This window comes from Lagenorhynchus albirostris, chromosome 10, assembly GCF_949774975.1.
Source record: "Lagenorhynchus albirostris chromosome 10, mLagAlb1.1, whole genome shotgun sequence".
Classification (NCBI taxonomy): domain Eukaryota; kingdom Metazoa; phylum Chordata; class Mammalia; order Artiodactyla; family Delphinidae; genus Lagenorhynchus; species Lagenorhynchus albirostris.
Window position 1 is genome coordinate 71,618,333 of NC_083104.1, and position 16,555 is coordinate 71,634,887.

The 16,555-nt window shown below is 40.2% G+C and overlaps 1 protein-coding gene across 2 annotated transcripts in view; it reads right to left on the minus strand.

The window, feature by feature from the left end:
* TRERF1 (transcriptional regulating factor 1) overlaps positions 1-16,555 on the minus strand; it is a 572,147-nt gene that overhangs the window by 429,396 nt on the left and 126,196 nt on the right. The gene's annotated exons all lie outside the window — the stretch shown is intronic.

Genomic DNA, 16,555 nt, shown 5'->3' on the forward strand with positions numbered 1-16,555 from the left:
GCGTGTCGTTTCTGCAGCTCCCTTCCCAGCAGAGGAGGGACAGACTGAAGGCTGCAGATTAAAAGTGGGATCCACAAGACATCTTGCTAATCTCTTTAGCCAGGTTCATCCCATTAGATAAAGCCGTGCGAGTTTCAGAACATGGTCAAGAGGAGCCTCCCTGGACACCCTGGAGCAGAGAGCTCTGGGTTCAGCTTGAAGAATCAGGAGTAAAAAAGACAAGACTGGGCTTCCCTGGTGGCGCAGTGGTTGGGAGTCCGCCTGCCGGTGCGGGGGATGCAGGTTTGTGCCCTGGTCCGGGAGGATCCCACATGCCACGGAGCGGCTGGGCCCGTGAGCCATGGCTGCTGGTCCAGAGCCTGTGCTCCGCAGCGGGGGAGGCCGCAGGGGTGAGAGGCCCGTGTACCGCGAAAACAAAACAAAACAAAAAGACAAGACTGGCCAGAGAAATGGGCTTTATCTGGAGGTCTGGCTCAGATCACATCATGTGTCTCCCCAGAGCATGTTTCTGGGCCAAACTCCTTCAAAATTTAAAACTTTCTAATGGGACAAAAGACATCATTATCCAAGTTGAAAAACAAATGACAGATTGTGAGAAAACATTTGCAACATGTAAAAAAAAGAATGAATAAGCAAAAAAAGAAAAAAAAATTAACTGCCACAGTTCCACATCAAAAAAAAAAAAATCATCAACTGGAAAAACAGGCAAAGGAAAGGAACAGGTGATTTATAACAAGCGAACCTGGAAAGTCCAAGGATCTGGAAAACTTGTCAATCTGAGTAGGACAAAGGGCAATGCAATTAAAACAATAATAAAAGACCAAACTTGCACATCTGTCAAAATTCTGTCACCAATATAAACAAAGGTAGTAGAAATGAGATATACATTCTTGATGAGTCTGTAAATTTATTACTATTTTTAATTTATTTCTTGGAGTAGTTTCAGGTTTACAAAAAAAATTGAACAGAAAGTACAGAGCGTTCCTAAATACTGCTTTCCCCCAACCAATTTCCCTATACTAAACATCTTGCCCTTGTGTGATACATTTATTACAATTGATGAATCAATTTTGATACATTATTAACTAAAGCTCATAGTTTACATTAGGGTTAACTCTTTGTGTTGCACGGTTCTATGGGTTTTGCCAAATGCATAATGTCACGTTTCCACCATTATATCATATAGTATCATACAGAATATTCTCACTGCTCTAGTAACCCCTGTGTTCCACCTGTTCATTCCTCCTCCCCTCCCTGCCCAATCCCAGGCAGCCACTGTCTCTATAGTTTTGTCTTTTCCGTGTCATATTGTTGGAATCGTACAGCATATAACCTTTTCAGGCTGGTTTCTTTCCCTTTGCAATATGCACTTAATGTTTCTCCATGTCTTTTTGTGGCTTGATAGCTCATTTCTATTTATCGCTGAATAACATTCCATTAATGTGAATGTACCATTGTGTGTTTATCAATTCACCTATTAAAGGTCATCCTGATTGCTTCCAATTTAGGGCAATTATAAATGAAGCTGCTACCAAAACTCTACTATGGAGGTTTTTGTGTGAACATAAGTTTTCAACTCATTTGGGTAAACACCTAGGAGTGCAATTGCTGGATCATATGGTGAGATTATGTTTAGCTTTGTAAAAACCTGCCAAACTATCTTCCAAAGTGGCTGTATTATTTTGCATTCCCACTAGCAATGAATGAGAGTTCCTGTTGCTCTACGACCTAGCCAGCATTTGGTATTGTTAGTGCTCTGGATTTTAGCCATTTTAGTAAGTGTGTAGTGGCATCTCACTTGTTTTAATTTGTATTTCCCTAATGGCATACGTTGCAGAGCATCTTTTCCTATGCTTATGTGCCATCTGTATATCTTCTTTGGTGAGATGTCTGTCCAGCACTTTTGCCCACTTTTTAATTGGATTATTTTCTTTCGATTATAAGTTTTTACAGCCTTTTGGGAGAGTAATTTATCTATCTCTATTAAAATTTAAAATGCATATGGCCAGTGATCCAGCAATTCCACTTCTCAGAACAGCCTGTGTATAACCAGAAGCCATTTTAAGAAGAAACCGATCCTGTCCTCAAATTCATGTCCACCAAATACCAAGGAAGTCTTCATGATTAGAATAAGAGGCCCATGAGCTCAAGGCAGTAAGAGGGTCAAATCTCCAACCTGGAATCTCCTTTCTTCCCTATGTGTTTGTTGGGTTCCACTAGATTCACCACCTACACACTCCTCTTTAAGATCTCCAAATCACTAAGTAAAATCGAAGGAGTATTTCTCCACATATAGAGGAGGTGTGAGAACAAAGCAACGGGACCTGATTTTTTTGTCCTCCAGCACAGTCACCTCGGAAAACAAAACACATATTCCATTGCTGGACCCAAGTCTAAACTCCAATTTGAGAGTGATTTCCAAGGCCAGGTTCTGAGCCATTTGGGGAAATCAGTCTTGTTATTTTATTGTCAGACCACATTTGAGTCAAAAACAATATTACCCAGAATGATCACTCTTCTAACAGCCAAGATTCAGCTTCTAAGTAGCTTTGGACCTTCAAAGGATTTCAACTCTTCATCATCAGAGACATCGAATAGAATGTGCTGCAGTTTCTGAAGTTCCCCCTCCCCCCAAGAGAGGACGTTCAGACAGCCAGAAGTACGACCAGATTTGTACCTCATATACACAAAATCTGAGGACAACTGTCCCAAGAGAAAAGGGACATGAATGAGTGTGAAGCTGTCTCAGAGAATCTCTTAGGAGCACACATGCATGTGAGACAATCAGAGGGAAGGAGAAGAAAGATTTGCTGTAGAAAACAGAAACAAAAGTTAAAAATAGTTCTACAGGGATAAACCAATTAGTCAACGACCTCTTTCTCCTCAAATGACCCAGAGGCAGGGTTGAGTCTATGGCAAGTCTGTGGATGCCCCCTGGTGGCCAAAAATATAATGACTTCAGTGGATGGGAAAGGGAGATTTCACCTCTCAGGCTAGCATCTCTGAGGATGTTAAATTATGTAGAAAGGCAAAAGAGAAAGACCAGACACATCAGAAATGTCCCTGGCCAAACTTTTCAAGTAGGAAGCAAGGCAGGATACGCTGAGGAACGAGCCAAGAAAAACAGACTGCAGAGGAAGGAATAATACATCCCTGCTGGAGGATGGGGAAAGCTGGCTACCTCCCCTGCTGGACCAATGGATGTAAGTCTTGACGCTATAAATCTATTACAAAGATAATAGAATAGGTTAATTGAATTAGGGGTGATTAGTTTTCTTCCTTAGAATTTCCTGTCATGTTATTATAATAATGGAATGAAAATAATGAAATTGTACATTTAAAACAAAAAAATAAAGGAACCCAAGAGATCATCTCTCTGGACTTCCCACCCAAGGAAGAATGAGGCAAAGGTTGGCTCTTTGAATAATTAACCGACTCTTGCTTTCTTAACCTCTCTCCCTTGTCATCCTGACTTCTCTTTACTCTTTTTCCTTCTTCCTTCCTTCCTCCCTCCCTCCCTCCCTCCTTCCCTCACTCCCTCTTTCTTTCCTTCTTTCTTTCTTTCTTTTTCTTTCTTTCTTTCTTCTTTCTTTCCTTCATTCTTTCTTCCTTTCCTCTTGTTAAATATATTATACATAAAGAGCATAAAGAATAATGCTCATTAAATAAATAAAGGAAGGAAATGCAAAGCAACAAAAACCTTTTCTCATGAATTTTTGCCCTCCCTCTTTCAGGTATAGTCCTGGTTTCTCCTCAGAATGAAGATCAAACAGAGCCATTAGAACCAGTTTAAAATGGAAAATTCCATAATGAACACAAACAAGATCAAGATCAACACATAAGAACAAACAAATCAAGATCATAAGGACTGTTTATGAAAGAATATTTCAGAAAGACGTAAAGAGCAAGAAAATATCCCTCTGAGTGTCCCTCTGCAACAGCCAGCTAACCCAAAAGCTTGACCTGGAGCTGGCTTGCAGGTATAATGTCCCTGAACTTTACAGACAAAATGTAAACATCTCCAAGATAGCAGAGGAGTGCAGTGTTCCTCCCACAGGTGCCAATCTGAGTGGAAGAGTGAGATTACACCACTTGATATCACTTGACACATATTTAATTGTTTGCTGGATTTAGACTAAAGCAGGAAGAAGACAGAAGTGAGAATAGTAACTAAACAGGTTCGTTTTTATGTATCTCAAAGAAGAGTATAAGCATTTGGAAAATAGTCATCTTAAGGAACCAATTATATACAATCTTTGACTAATTAAAATTAATATAAGTAAAAAAAAGTATAATGCTCAAATGAACATTCCCCCTCCCCCATATTCCCTCCCCCAGCATAAAAAATAGAATATCACCAGCCCCATGGAGCAACCTGGGTGCCCCTCCTTCTGTACTCCCAGAGGTAACCTAAATTTGGTAATTATTCTTCTCTTGATTTTCTTTAGTACCTATGCGTGTGTGCTTCAACAATATATTGTTTAGTTTTGCATGATTTTGAACTTGCCATAAATAAAATCATATGGTAAGTATTCTTTTTGCTTTTGTATTTTTCACCCAAACATTACTTTTAAATCTTTTGTACATACAGGAAAGCCCACATATCATAAATGTACAATCAGCATTAAAATTTTATTTTGAATTTCACTGATATTAATACACACAGCTATAGTTCATTAATTTTTAATCTTTAAATATAATTTTTATGTAAGTTTCAAGTGTACAGCATTATAATTCAACATCTGTATATAGTACAAAGAGGTCGCTACAAAGTGGTCTATATAAACTACAAATCTAGTTACCATCTGTCACCATAGAGTTGACCCCCTTTTCCCATTTCACCTACACCCAACCCAGTTCTTTTCTGTTAACCACTAATCTGATCTCTATATCTGTGTTTGTTGGTTTGCTCTTTTTTTAATATATATTCCACATATGAGTCAAATAACACAGTATTTGTCTTTCTCTGACTTATTTCACTTGGCATAATACTGTCAAGGTTCATCCTATTGTCACAAATGGCAGGATTTCATTCTTTTTTATGGCTGAGTAGTGTTCCTTTGTGTATATATACCACATCTTCTTTATCCATTCCTCCACTGATGGACACTTAGGTTGTTTCCATATCTCGGCTATTGTAAATAAAGCTGCAATGAACATTGGGGTGCAATATATCTTTTCAAATTAGTGTTTTTGTGTTCTTGGATAAATACCCAGAAGTGGAATAGCTGGGTCATATGGTGGTTCTATTCTTAGTTTTTTTTGAGGAATCTCCATACTGTTTTCCATAGTTGCTGCACCAATTTATAGTCCCACCAACAGTGTATGAGTGTTCCCTTTTCTCCACATCTTCTCCAACATTTGTTATTTCTTATCTTTTCAATAACAGCCATTCTAACAGGTATGGGGTGCTATCTCACTGTGGTTTTGATTTGCACTTCCCTAATAATTAGTAATGTTGAACATCTTTTCATGTGCCTGTTGGCCATCTGTATGTCTTCTTTGGAAAAATGTTCAGATCCTCTGCCCACTTTTAACTGGCATGTTTGGGGGTTTTGTTGTTGAGATGTATGAGTTCTTTATATATTTTAGATATTAACCCTTTATCAGATATATGGTTTGCAAATATTTTCTCCCATTCAGTAGGTTGCCTTTTTGTTTTGATGATGGGTTCCTTTGCTGTGCAGGAGCTTTTTAGTTTGATGTAGTCCTATGTGTTTACTTTTGCTTTGGTTTCCCTTGCCTTTGGAGTCAGATCCACAAAAACTTCACTAAGACAGATGTTGGTGAGGTTACTGCCTGTTTTTTCTTCTGAGAATTTTATGGTTTCAGGTCTTACATTTAATCCATTTTGAGTTAATTTTTGTGTATGGTGGAAGATAGGGGTCCAGTTTCATTCTTTTGCATGTGGCTGTACATTTTTCCCAACACCATTTATTAAAGAGACCATTCTTTCTCCATTGTGTTATTTGCTCCTTTGTCATAAATTAATTGTCCATATAAATGTGAGTTTCTTTCTGGTCTCTCAATTCTGTTCCATTGATTTGTGTGTTTGTTTTAGTGCTAGTACCATACTGTTTTTATTACTGTAGCTTTGTAGTATAGTTTAAAATCAGGGAGTGTGATAACTCCAGCTTCGTACTTCTTTCTCAATATTGTTTGGCTACTCAGGATCTTTTGTGGTTCCATACAAATTTTAGAATTATTTGTTCTATTTCTGTGAAATATGCCATTGTAATTTTGATAGGATGCATTGAATCTTAAATATAATTTTTGATATAAAGAATATATGTAACATAAGTTATAAATCATCATAATAAATTAAATATTCACTCATCACACAACTCGAATATCACACGTAACTTGTATCAATATATATGATTCTTCTCATCACATTCTCCTCTGTTCTAGACTCATTGAGTCCCTTCCAAATTCATATGTGGAAGCCCAATGTGACTGTATTTAGAGATAGGACCTATAAGGAGGTAATTAAAGTCAAATGAAGTCATAAGGATGGGGCTGTAATCCGAGAGGACTGGTGTCCTTATAAGAAGAGGAGGAGAGGTAATTCCCTGGCAGTCCAGTGGTTAGGACTCTACGCTTTCACTTCTGTGGGCGTGGGTGCTAAGATCCCACAAGCCTCTCAGCCAAAAACAAGGGTGGGGCGGGGGAGAGACCAGGGCTCTCTCTCGGCTCACAGGCACTGAGGAAAGGACATAGCAAGAGGACATGTGAGGGCATAGCAAGAAAGCAGGAAGAGAGTTCTCGCCAGAAAACCAAATCAGCCACTACCTTGATTTTGGACTTGCTGCCTCTAGAACTGTGAGAAAATAAATGTCTGTTGTTTAAGCCACAGTCTGTGTCATTTTGTTATGGCGCCTGAGCTGACTAATACACCTTCCCTCCCACTCAAGATGTAGCCATTATTCTAAATACCTTAGCTTTTCCTTTTCATATAAAAAGCATGTAGTGTTTCCCTACATATATATATTTTTTTGCTTGTTTTTGAGATTTACAAAATTGTATCATAGTCTCCAGTATCTTTTTTTATCCAACATTATGTGTTAAGATTCATGCATGTTGCTGCATGCAGCTTCAGTTTATTATCATATGTTGATCATAACACGTATGATCTATTCTCCTGTAGGTGGATACAGAGATGATTTCTAATGTTGTTTTTTTTGTGGTACGCGGGCCTCTCAGTGTTGTGGCCTCTCCCGTTGCGGAGCACAGGCCCCGGACGCACAGGCCCAGCGGCCACGGCTCACGGGCCCAGCCGCTCTGCAGCACGTGGGATCCTCCCAGACCGGGGCATGAACCCATGTCCCCTGCATCGGCAGGCGGACTCTCAACCACTGCGCCACCAGGGAAGCCCTAATGTTTATTTTTTAATGATTTCTAGTGTTGCTTTTATGAACAGAACTGCCCTCAACATTCTGTACCTGTCTCCCACTGAGCAGAAGTTTCTCTGGGGTGTAGCCAAAAGAGGGGAACTGCTGAGAAGTAGGGTATATGAATCTTCACCTTTATGGAGTGATGCCACATATTATCTAAAGTGATCAAGCCAACTTCTACTCCCACTTGCAGTGAATATTTATCATCCACAATTTCTCCAACTATTACTATTGAGTCAAGACTTCTTAATTTTTTGTTTTCCCTGTTTCAACTGTGGTCTTAATTTGCATTTCCCTGGTTACTAATGAGTTTGTGTACATTGTCATAAATTTACTTGCCATTTGTGTTTCCTCTGCAAAACGTATGTTCTTGTCTTTTGCCCGTTTTTCATATCAGTAGTTAACATTTTTCTGATTGACTTCCTTATATTTTCCATATAATATTTCTTTGGTGTTTATATGTGTTGCAATGATTTTCTCCCAATTTGTGACTTGACTTTTCACTTTCTTTATGGCATCTTTTGAAGATCAGAAGTACTTACTGATATAGTAGAATTTTTCAATCTTTTCCTAGTGCTTGTTTAAGAAATTATTCCTTACCCCATACATAGAAACAAAGGTACTATCCTCCATTGCCTCCTAAAATTTTATACTTTTTCTCTCTTTAAGATTTGAGTGTATCCAGAGTAGATTTGTGTGTATGGTGTGATGAAGGAATATGATTTAATTTTCTTCCATATGCATAACCAGTTGTCCCAGCATACAGTTCATTGAATAATCTCTCCTTTTCCCAATAGTCTTAACTGCCCAGTCGTGAACTAGTTTTCCATACGTGCATGGATCTATTTTTCAGTTCCCTATTCTGTCCCATTAGTCACTTTGTATATTCCTGTGCCATCATCATTTTGCTCTAATTAAATAAGTCTTGCGAGTTCCCTGGTGGCCTAGTGGTTAGGATGCTGGGCTTTCGCTGTCATAGGCCTGGGTTAGATCCATAGTCAGGGAACTAAGATCTCGCAAGCCTCACGGAGTGGCCAAAAAAAAAAAAAAAAAAGGTCTTCATATTTGATTAGGCAACACACTCACACATACACACACACCTTTTCCTTTTTCATCAAGAATATCTTGGATGTTTATTGCTGATATATAAAAATGTGATGCTCTTATTAGCACTAATAATTGCTCTATAGATTATTTTGGAATTTTTATGTTTATGATCATATAATACACACGGAGTAAGTTTTGTTACATTCTTTTAAGTCCTTATAACTTTCAAATTTTCTCTCTCTTTTTAAAAAATTGATTTCTAACTCAGTTGCATTGTAGTAAAATGATGTAACAATACCAAACCTAGAAAAAAATTTTGAGGTTTGCTTTATGGCCTTGTTTGTAGCCAATTGTCATGTGGTCAATATTCCATGTGTGTTTGAAAAGAATGTGTGTCTTATATAATAGTTGGATGCAATGCTCTTGTTAAAAACTGTTAATGTTGTTTAAATCTTTCATGTTATATTTGAATTTTGTCTACTTATCTGTTAATTACTGAGAGAAGGTTAAAATCCTCCCAGTTGACAATGAATTTGTTGTTTGCTCTTTGCTATTTTGCCAAATTTTGTTTTATACATTTTGAAGCTCTGTAATGGGGCATACAAGCTTAGACCTATTATATCTTCCTGTGAATTGAGCCTTTTTCATCTTATAGGGACCTTTTTTATCCCTAGTAAAGTTATTCTTTACAGTCTGTGTTTTCTGATATTAATAGATCTGTACCAGCTTTCTTTAAAAGTATTTGCCTGATAATTTTTAGCCTTTCACTTTCAACACTTCTCAGTCCATATGTTTAAATCTAACTCTTGAAAACAGTATATAGTTGATTTTTAAAATGCAGACTGACAATCTGTGTTTTAAGTGGAAGCCTTATTCTTTTGCATTTCCTGTGATTACTGATGTATTTGGATTTATTTCTACCAAACTTATTTAGTGTTTTTTCATTGTCCAACTTTTTCTAGGCTTCTCCTTTTTCTTCTTCCCTTTATTTTGACTTCTTTAGGATTGGTTAAGGTGTTCTTCCTCATTTAACTTTTCCCTTTTTACCGGTTACAAGTTATACACTTTATTACTATGTTTTAAATAATTATCCTGGAAATTTTTTCATGTGTATTTAATAAAGTCTAAACTTAATAAGTATATTTTCCTTCCTTTAGGATAATACAAGGGTCTCAGAACATGTTTTTAAAGATTAGTGACGCATTGGCAGAATTTTTTTTTAATACAGTAGTTGTTTTTATTTATTTACTTATTTTTGGCTGCGTCGGGTCTTGGTTGCGGCAGGTGGGAACTTTCGTTGGGGTGCGGTCGGGGTCCTCGTGTGGCGCACAGGCTTAATTGCCCCACGTTCCCGGACCAGGGATCCAACCTGCCTCCCCCGCATTGGAAGTCGGATTCTTCTTTTTTTTTTTGCAGTACGCAGACCTCTCACTGTTGTGGCCTCTCCCGTTGCGGAGCACAGGCTCCGGACGCGCAGGCTCAGCGGCCATGGCTCACGGGCCCAGCCGCTCCGCGGCATGTGGGATCTTCCCGGACCAGGGCATGAACCCATGTCGCCTGCATCGGCAGGCGGACTCTCAACCGCTGCGCCACCAGGGAAGCCCGGAAGTCGGATTCTTAACCGCTGGACCACCAGGGAAGTCCTTTGTTATACTTCTTAATCCCCTCCCCACCTTCCCTTTCCCCACTGGTAACCACTAGTTTGTTCTCTGTATCTATGAGTCACAAGCAGCACTTTTTATTAAGCCCCCTGGGGACATATCCCAGTCAGTAGGAGCTACTGTACTGAACAAGTTAATTTGTTCCTTATCGTCAGTTACAAGTCAAGCCACTTCAGGTCTCACCCATATTTCCAGCGCTGGAAACACATTTCCTATCATAAAAATGCCAAAATTGAAGATGAAAAGAAATAAAAGTAAAATATGAATATACAACAAACATAAACTAAGTATGTATAAGGTCAAAAAGCTGTTGTTGATATTTTTTTGTTGTTTTTTTTTGGTTTTTTTGCTGTACGCGGGCCTCTCACTGTTGTGGCCTCTCCCGTTGCGGAGCAACAGGCTCCGGACGCGCAGGCTCAGCGGCCATGGCTCACGGGCACAGCCGCTCCGCGGCATGTGGGATCTTCCCGGACCGGGGCATGAACCCATGTCCCCTGCATCGGCAGGCGGACTCTCAACCACTGCGCCACCAGGGAAGCCCTTGATATTCTTTTTGAGGAAAATTTGTGCACAAGTTGGGTTTGCTAATGTTTCGTAAACTGCAGCTTCAATGAAATGTTCTTGGTGAATGTCCATAAGCCTTCTCATTACTCAGGGACCTTAAAACTCTTTCAACGTTCCAGGCATCTTTCTTGGAAATTTCCATGACCAATGAGATGTGTGTGAATGCCTCTCCCCCTCTCCTCCCTCCTCCATTTCCTTGTCTTCAAAGATTACAGCTAACTTTTGTGTAAGTCTCGGTACGTTTGTATTGGCACTGGAAGCTTCCCTTTTTCCTTTCCTGTAGAGGTCATTCTTTGGTCTTTCTGAGAAGTTATTCCTTTTTCTTTTTTAATTTTATTTTTTATTTTTGGCTGCGTTGGGTCTTCATTGCTGCGCGTGGGCTTTCTCTAGTTGTGGGGCTACTCTTCATTGCAGTGTGCGGGCTTCTCATTGCCGTGGCCTCTCTTGTTGTGGAGTACGGGCCCTGGGTGCTCGGGCTTCAGTAGTTGTGCCACGCAGGCTCAGTAGTTGTGACTTGCAGGCTCTCGAGCTCAGGCTCAGTAGTTGTGGCGCACGGGCTTAGTTGCTCTGCAGCATGTGGAATCTTCCCAGACCAGGGATCAAACCCATGTCCCCTGCATTGGCAGGCAGATTCTTAACCACTGCACCACCAGGGAAGTCCCAAGAAGTTTTTCCTTTGATGTCTTATCTTTTCTTAAACTTCTTAAAAGACAATGACTGCTGAAAGTATTGCTTAACTCAGAGGCATACCGGATTCTCTGTATCTAATCATGCTGCCAGGCCTTCTAAAGTTCTGCCATCACATGAATGTCGTCTGAATTGGCCTACACGTCTCACTTTCTTCAAATTTTTTTCTTTCCCTCAAAAATTGTCTCTACTGGAGAATGCAACAACTTGGCCTCAGAGACTGGCTCATTCACTTTTCTTTCTTGCTCTTATTGTCTCAAAATATCAGGCTTCGTTCTCAAAGAGACTGAGGGAAATCCCAGAAGACTTCCCAGATTGGCTTTTGCAAAATTTTGGCAAGTGCACATGGACTCAAGCTGTGTGGGAACTGCTTGAGAAAAGACCAGAAAGTATGGCAGAAGGTGTTTGTAGGAAATATCTTCCATTTGTTCCTCCAAATCTATTCTTTACTTTTCTCCACCCTGGAGCTGTCCTGGGAGCTGGCCCATATGGACTGCATCAACAGACTTCCTTGCCCTAAAACTGGGAAACAGACGTCCTTGCCCTAAAATTCTAATTGGGTTCAGCCAACGGAAGGCACAATTGAAGAGAGTTTTGAAATTCCTGTTGCTCTTCGGCCCACAGGTCACAACGGATTGGCTACATCCCTCTACTGAAGGCCACAGCTCCTGCCACGTAGCGTGCTCTCTTTCTGGTTTCAGGTAACAGTTTTGTCCCTTCAGCCCTAGGAGTGATAAGAGGTATTGCACTATCTGTTATTGCTTTCCCTAAACTCTGCCCACAGCTTTGTAAATAGCTCCTGTGTTAGGCTTTTCTTAAATTATCCATTTTAAGTGTGCCATCTGTTTCCTGCCAGGTCCCTCACTGACACCGTGTGTTTGATTAATGGGGCTTATTTCAGACTAGTTGGAGCATGAAGTGTGTGTGCTGAAACAGCAAAACATCATGTAGGAACAGTAGGCTGAAAGCAGGTGGTGGAGGGACTTGTCTTCCAAGCCAGGGAGTCCAGCGGGCTATGGGAATCTCAGAAGGTTTTAGACCAGGAGTGACATGTTTTAAGAAAACTAATTTGGTAGCTGCATGCAGAACGCTTTAGAAATTGGAGCTGAGGAGACAAGTTAGGAGACAATTACTATTACAGAAAGTTAACATTTTGTAACTCTCAGATTGGCAAAGATCCAAAAATTGGATAGCACAGTATGTCAATAAGGATGTGAAGAAATAGCACTCTCAGTCATTGCTAGTGAGTGTGTAAATTGATAAACCTCCTCAGAAGGCAATTTGATAATATCTATCAACATAATAAATGTTCATAACCTATTGATCCTGCAATTCCACTTCTAGGTACCTAGCCTACCCCTAAGAACCCACTGCACATATGCTAAATAATTCATGTATCAGGATATTCATTGTAGCATTTTTCTACTGGCTAAAGATTGGAAACAACCTAAATGTTCATCAGTTAGAGACTGGTTAAATAAGTATGGCACATTGCATATAACAGAACACTAGGCAGCAGTTAAAGAGAATGAGATGACTACATACTTATATGGGAAGATCTCCAATATAATGTGAAGGACAAAGGCAAAGTGCCCAAGCGTATACATAGTGTGCTTCTACTGGGGTGGGAGGATAGAAGGATATATTGCACATAAGTTTGTAAATGCATAGACCAGAAGAATACAAAGGAAACAGGTAAAGGGTGGTTACTCTCCAGAGAAAACTGAATCACTGGGATCAAAGGAAGGAGGGAGATTTTATTTTAATCTTTTTGTACCTGTACATGAATTATCTGTTTTGAAAATCCATTGCACTATCATCTCAGAATCAAACGTCTACCTTGTTATCAGTTCTAAAAATTAGTTTATGTATAGCTTTCTTGGTGAAATAAACACAACTAAAAGGTACTCAACTAAAAAATATTTTTCAAAATATAATAAATTACTTAAATGCCTGCACAGAATGCTGAGCTTGGTTACCAGGTGAGTAAATGGCCTTGAATTTTTTGCTTGGTCTTGTCAGTTCTTAAAGTTCCGAGTGTAACAGTATCTGAAAATTTGGAAAGCAGGCCTTTGAATAGTAACTACTTCCTTCTGTGAGTGCCGCTGATCTGAGTTCAGCCAGGGAATTCAAACCCTGGGTTGGTGGTTAAAATAGAAGCCTTACTTAAGGTCCCTTCTAACCAGGAGAGGTTATATTGATAATAATAGGGCACTACCCTATCGGAGCTCTCAGGGTTTCTCTCTCATGATTGTTGTTTCATTCATCTGATCTTCAACTAGGCCGCAACCTCCATCAAGGAAGAGCACACGCTTACCTTGTTTACCACTGTGCTCTTAGCACCCAACGTGGAAAAGTTGCATAGTGGATGCTCCGATATTTATTTAGTTGAATTGAACATGGCTTTTGTGTCATATTGTCCCTGCCCTTCTTGAAACTTAAAGCTAGTAAATAACTGACCGTCTAATTGTAATGGCCAACTCATTTATAAGAGAAGAAAATTGTCAAATAGTGCAATTAAGTTTTTGAGTTGGTGGTGAAACATTTGAATTAAATGTAATTTAGCTGTCCAATTTCTGTGGTACTACAGTAATTGCCATGATGTTTATAAAACGTATTGCCATGTAACATTACCCATAGAAAGTTGAATCTTTACATCTTGCTGTTTTTATTTCTGCCTGATTAACACAAATAAAACTAAATTTTTTTTGTTAAATAATGACTCTTGCATTGCAATCAGAAGTTCAGCATTAAAACATAATTGACCATTTCTTCTATTCTTATGCAGTTGAGACTAGAGTAACAATTTTTTTTAAAATTTTGCATTATATTGTACATAATGGGTTTTTTATTTTTTTGGCTGCATTGGGTCTTCATTGCTGTGCACAGGTTTTCTCTAGTTGCGGTGAGCGGGGGCTACTCTTTGTTGTGGTGCGCAGGCTTCTCATTGTGGTGGCTTCTCTTGTTGCGGAGCGTGGGCTCTAGGTGTGTGGCCTTCAGTAGTTGTGGCATGCGGGCTCAGTAGTTGTGGCTTGCGGGCTCTAGAGTGCAGACCCAGTAGTTGTGGCACACGGGCTTAGTTGCTCCGTGGCAATGTGGGATCTTCCCAGACCAGGGCTCGAACCCGTGTCCCCTGCATTGGCAGGCAGATTCTTAACCACTGCGCCACCAGGGAAGCCCTGGAATGACACTTTTATAATACTCATATAATACTGTACTAAGTTGTATTTAACATACCTGATCATAAATGAAGTTTAATAAACTGATTGCTTGACTAATATGCAATTTTATTGCTTTTCCAGAGTTGATCTTAATGAAAATATATGGTCATTACACTTATTGGTGAATATGCCCTCACTGCAATGACCACTGTCATTAGATTTGCTTGATAAAAACTTACTAAAGTGACTTTAAGTCAATGCTTTTAATTCAGGGGTGTGACTTTAATATAGATTTGTTTTGTCTTGTTGTTGTCTTTGTAAAAAACAAAAAACAATCCATCCCAGTTTAAGCGTCGGGAAACATATAGGGCCTATCTTCCTGAAACGGCAGAGAGACTTGAGAGGACAGGATGAATAGGCAAGACCTTCCAGGGAAGGAGCTGACATGATATGGGCGTCACTCATCACTTGGGGCATCACTTATTTTAGTTACAAGTTGGCCAGCTCCAGGACCAGACGCAGACTGCAGAAAAAGTTTTGCTTGTCTTATCCAATGTTTTTTAAATGCCTGAATTTGTCTACCACGTTATCTGGTCCCCCACTCCCTAGCGACTTACTCTCAGCAGCCTTACTCATGGACTTCACCTGCCTGGCCCTGGTAAGCATTGGGTGCCTGGAGAAGAGTGACATCCTTAAAATAAACATGGAACTTGGGAGGGAAAGAAGTGAAAATGGAGATTTTAAGAATATATGGAGGGACTCCCCTGGTGGCAAAGTGGTTAAGAATCCGCCTGCCAATGCAGGGGACACGGGTTTGAGCCCTGGTCCGAGAAGATCCCACATGCCGCAGAGCAACTAAACCCGTGTGCCACAACTACTGAGCCCACGCACCTAGAGCCCATGCTCCACAAGAGAAGCCACCGCAACGAGAAGTCCGCACACCGCGACGAAGAGTAGCCCCCGGTCGCGGCAACTAGAGAAAGCCCGCGCACGGCAACAAAGACCCAACGCAGCCAAAAATAAACAAATAAATTAAAAAAAAAAAAAAGGATATATGGAATTTGAGGGAATTCCCTGGCAGTCCAGTGGTTAGGACGTGGTGCTTTCACTGCTGTTTGCCCAGGTTCCATCCCTGCTTAGGAAACTAAGAAGATCCTGCAAGCCGCGAGGCGTGGCCAAAAAAAAAAAAAAAAAAAAAAGAATATATGGAATTTGAAAGGCAGGTGAGCCCAATAAGGGTGGAGGCTAGGGACAGACACAAGACTATGCATATAGGTTGAGAGCTGAGGCTCTGAGAGAATGAATACAAAGAAGCTAATGGCAAAACTTTGGGCATCACTCATATTTAAGGGCTACAAATCATCAGAATCCCAATGAAAGGAAGGAAGCTGACATAAGAGAAACAGGTTAAAGATTATGGCCAAGGAAAGAGAGAACTTCAAGGATGAGTAAACTGTACCTAAAACAAAGAAACAAACAAAAAAGGGTAAACTTCACCAAGAGTAAAAGTGCTGAGGAGGGCGAGGGGAGGGAGCCGGTAGATTTGGCGATTAGGCCACTAATACCATCAAAGAGCAGTTTCAGCAGAGAAGAGTTAAAATTACAAAGACTGAAAGAGTGAAAAATGTAGGTGTATGTGGACACAGCTATTCTTTTAAGATGTCTGACACACAGGGAAGGAGCTGGAAAATCATTCAGTGACATGTAGGGTGGAGGACCTCAGGATCTGGTGTCTTAAAAGAACAAAGGCCAGTGGAAAGGGAGGCCACAGGAGGTTGGAGGGGATGGGCACGAGCGTAAGAGGAATCTCTGGGCAAAAAGAGATATGCCTCTAGTAAGGAAGAAGACCAGCAAAGATAGAAATGTTTTCAAATATTGAGGGACGTCAGTCAGGGGGAGCTAGTTGGATGGCCTACAACTGGTCAGGTGGTCAGCAGAGTTACAGGTGTAAAATTATGAGCTTTAGTAGAAAAAGGTTGGGAATTCCCTGGCGGTCCAGTGGTTAGGACTCTGCGCTTCCAATTCAAGGGTCCCAGGTTCG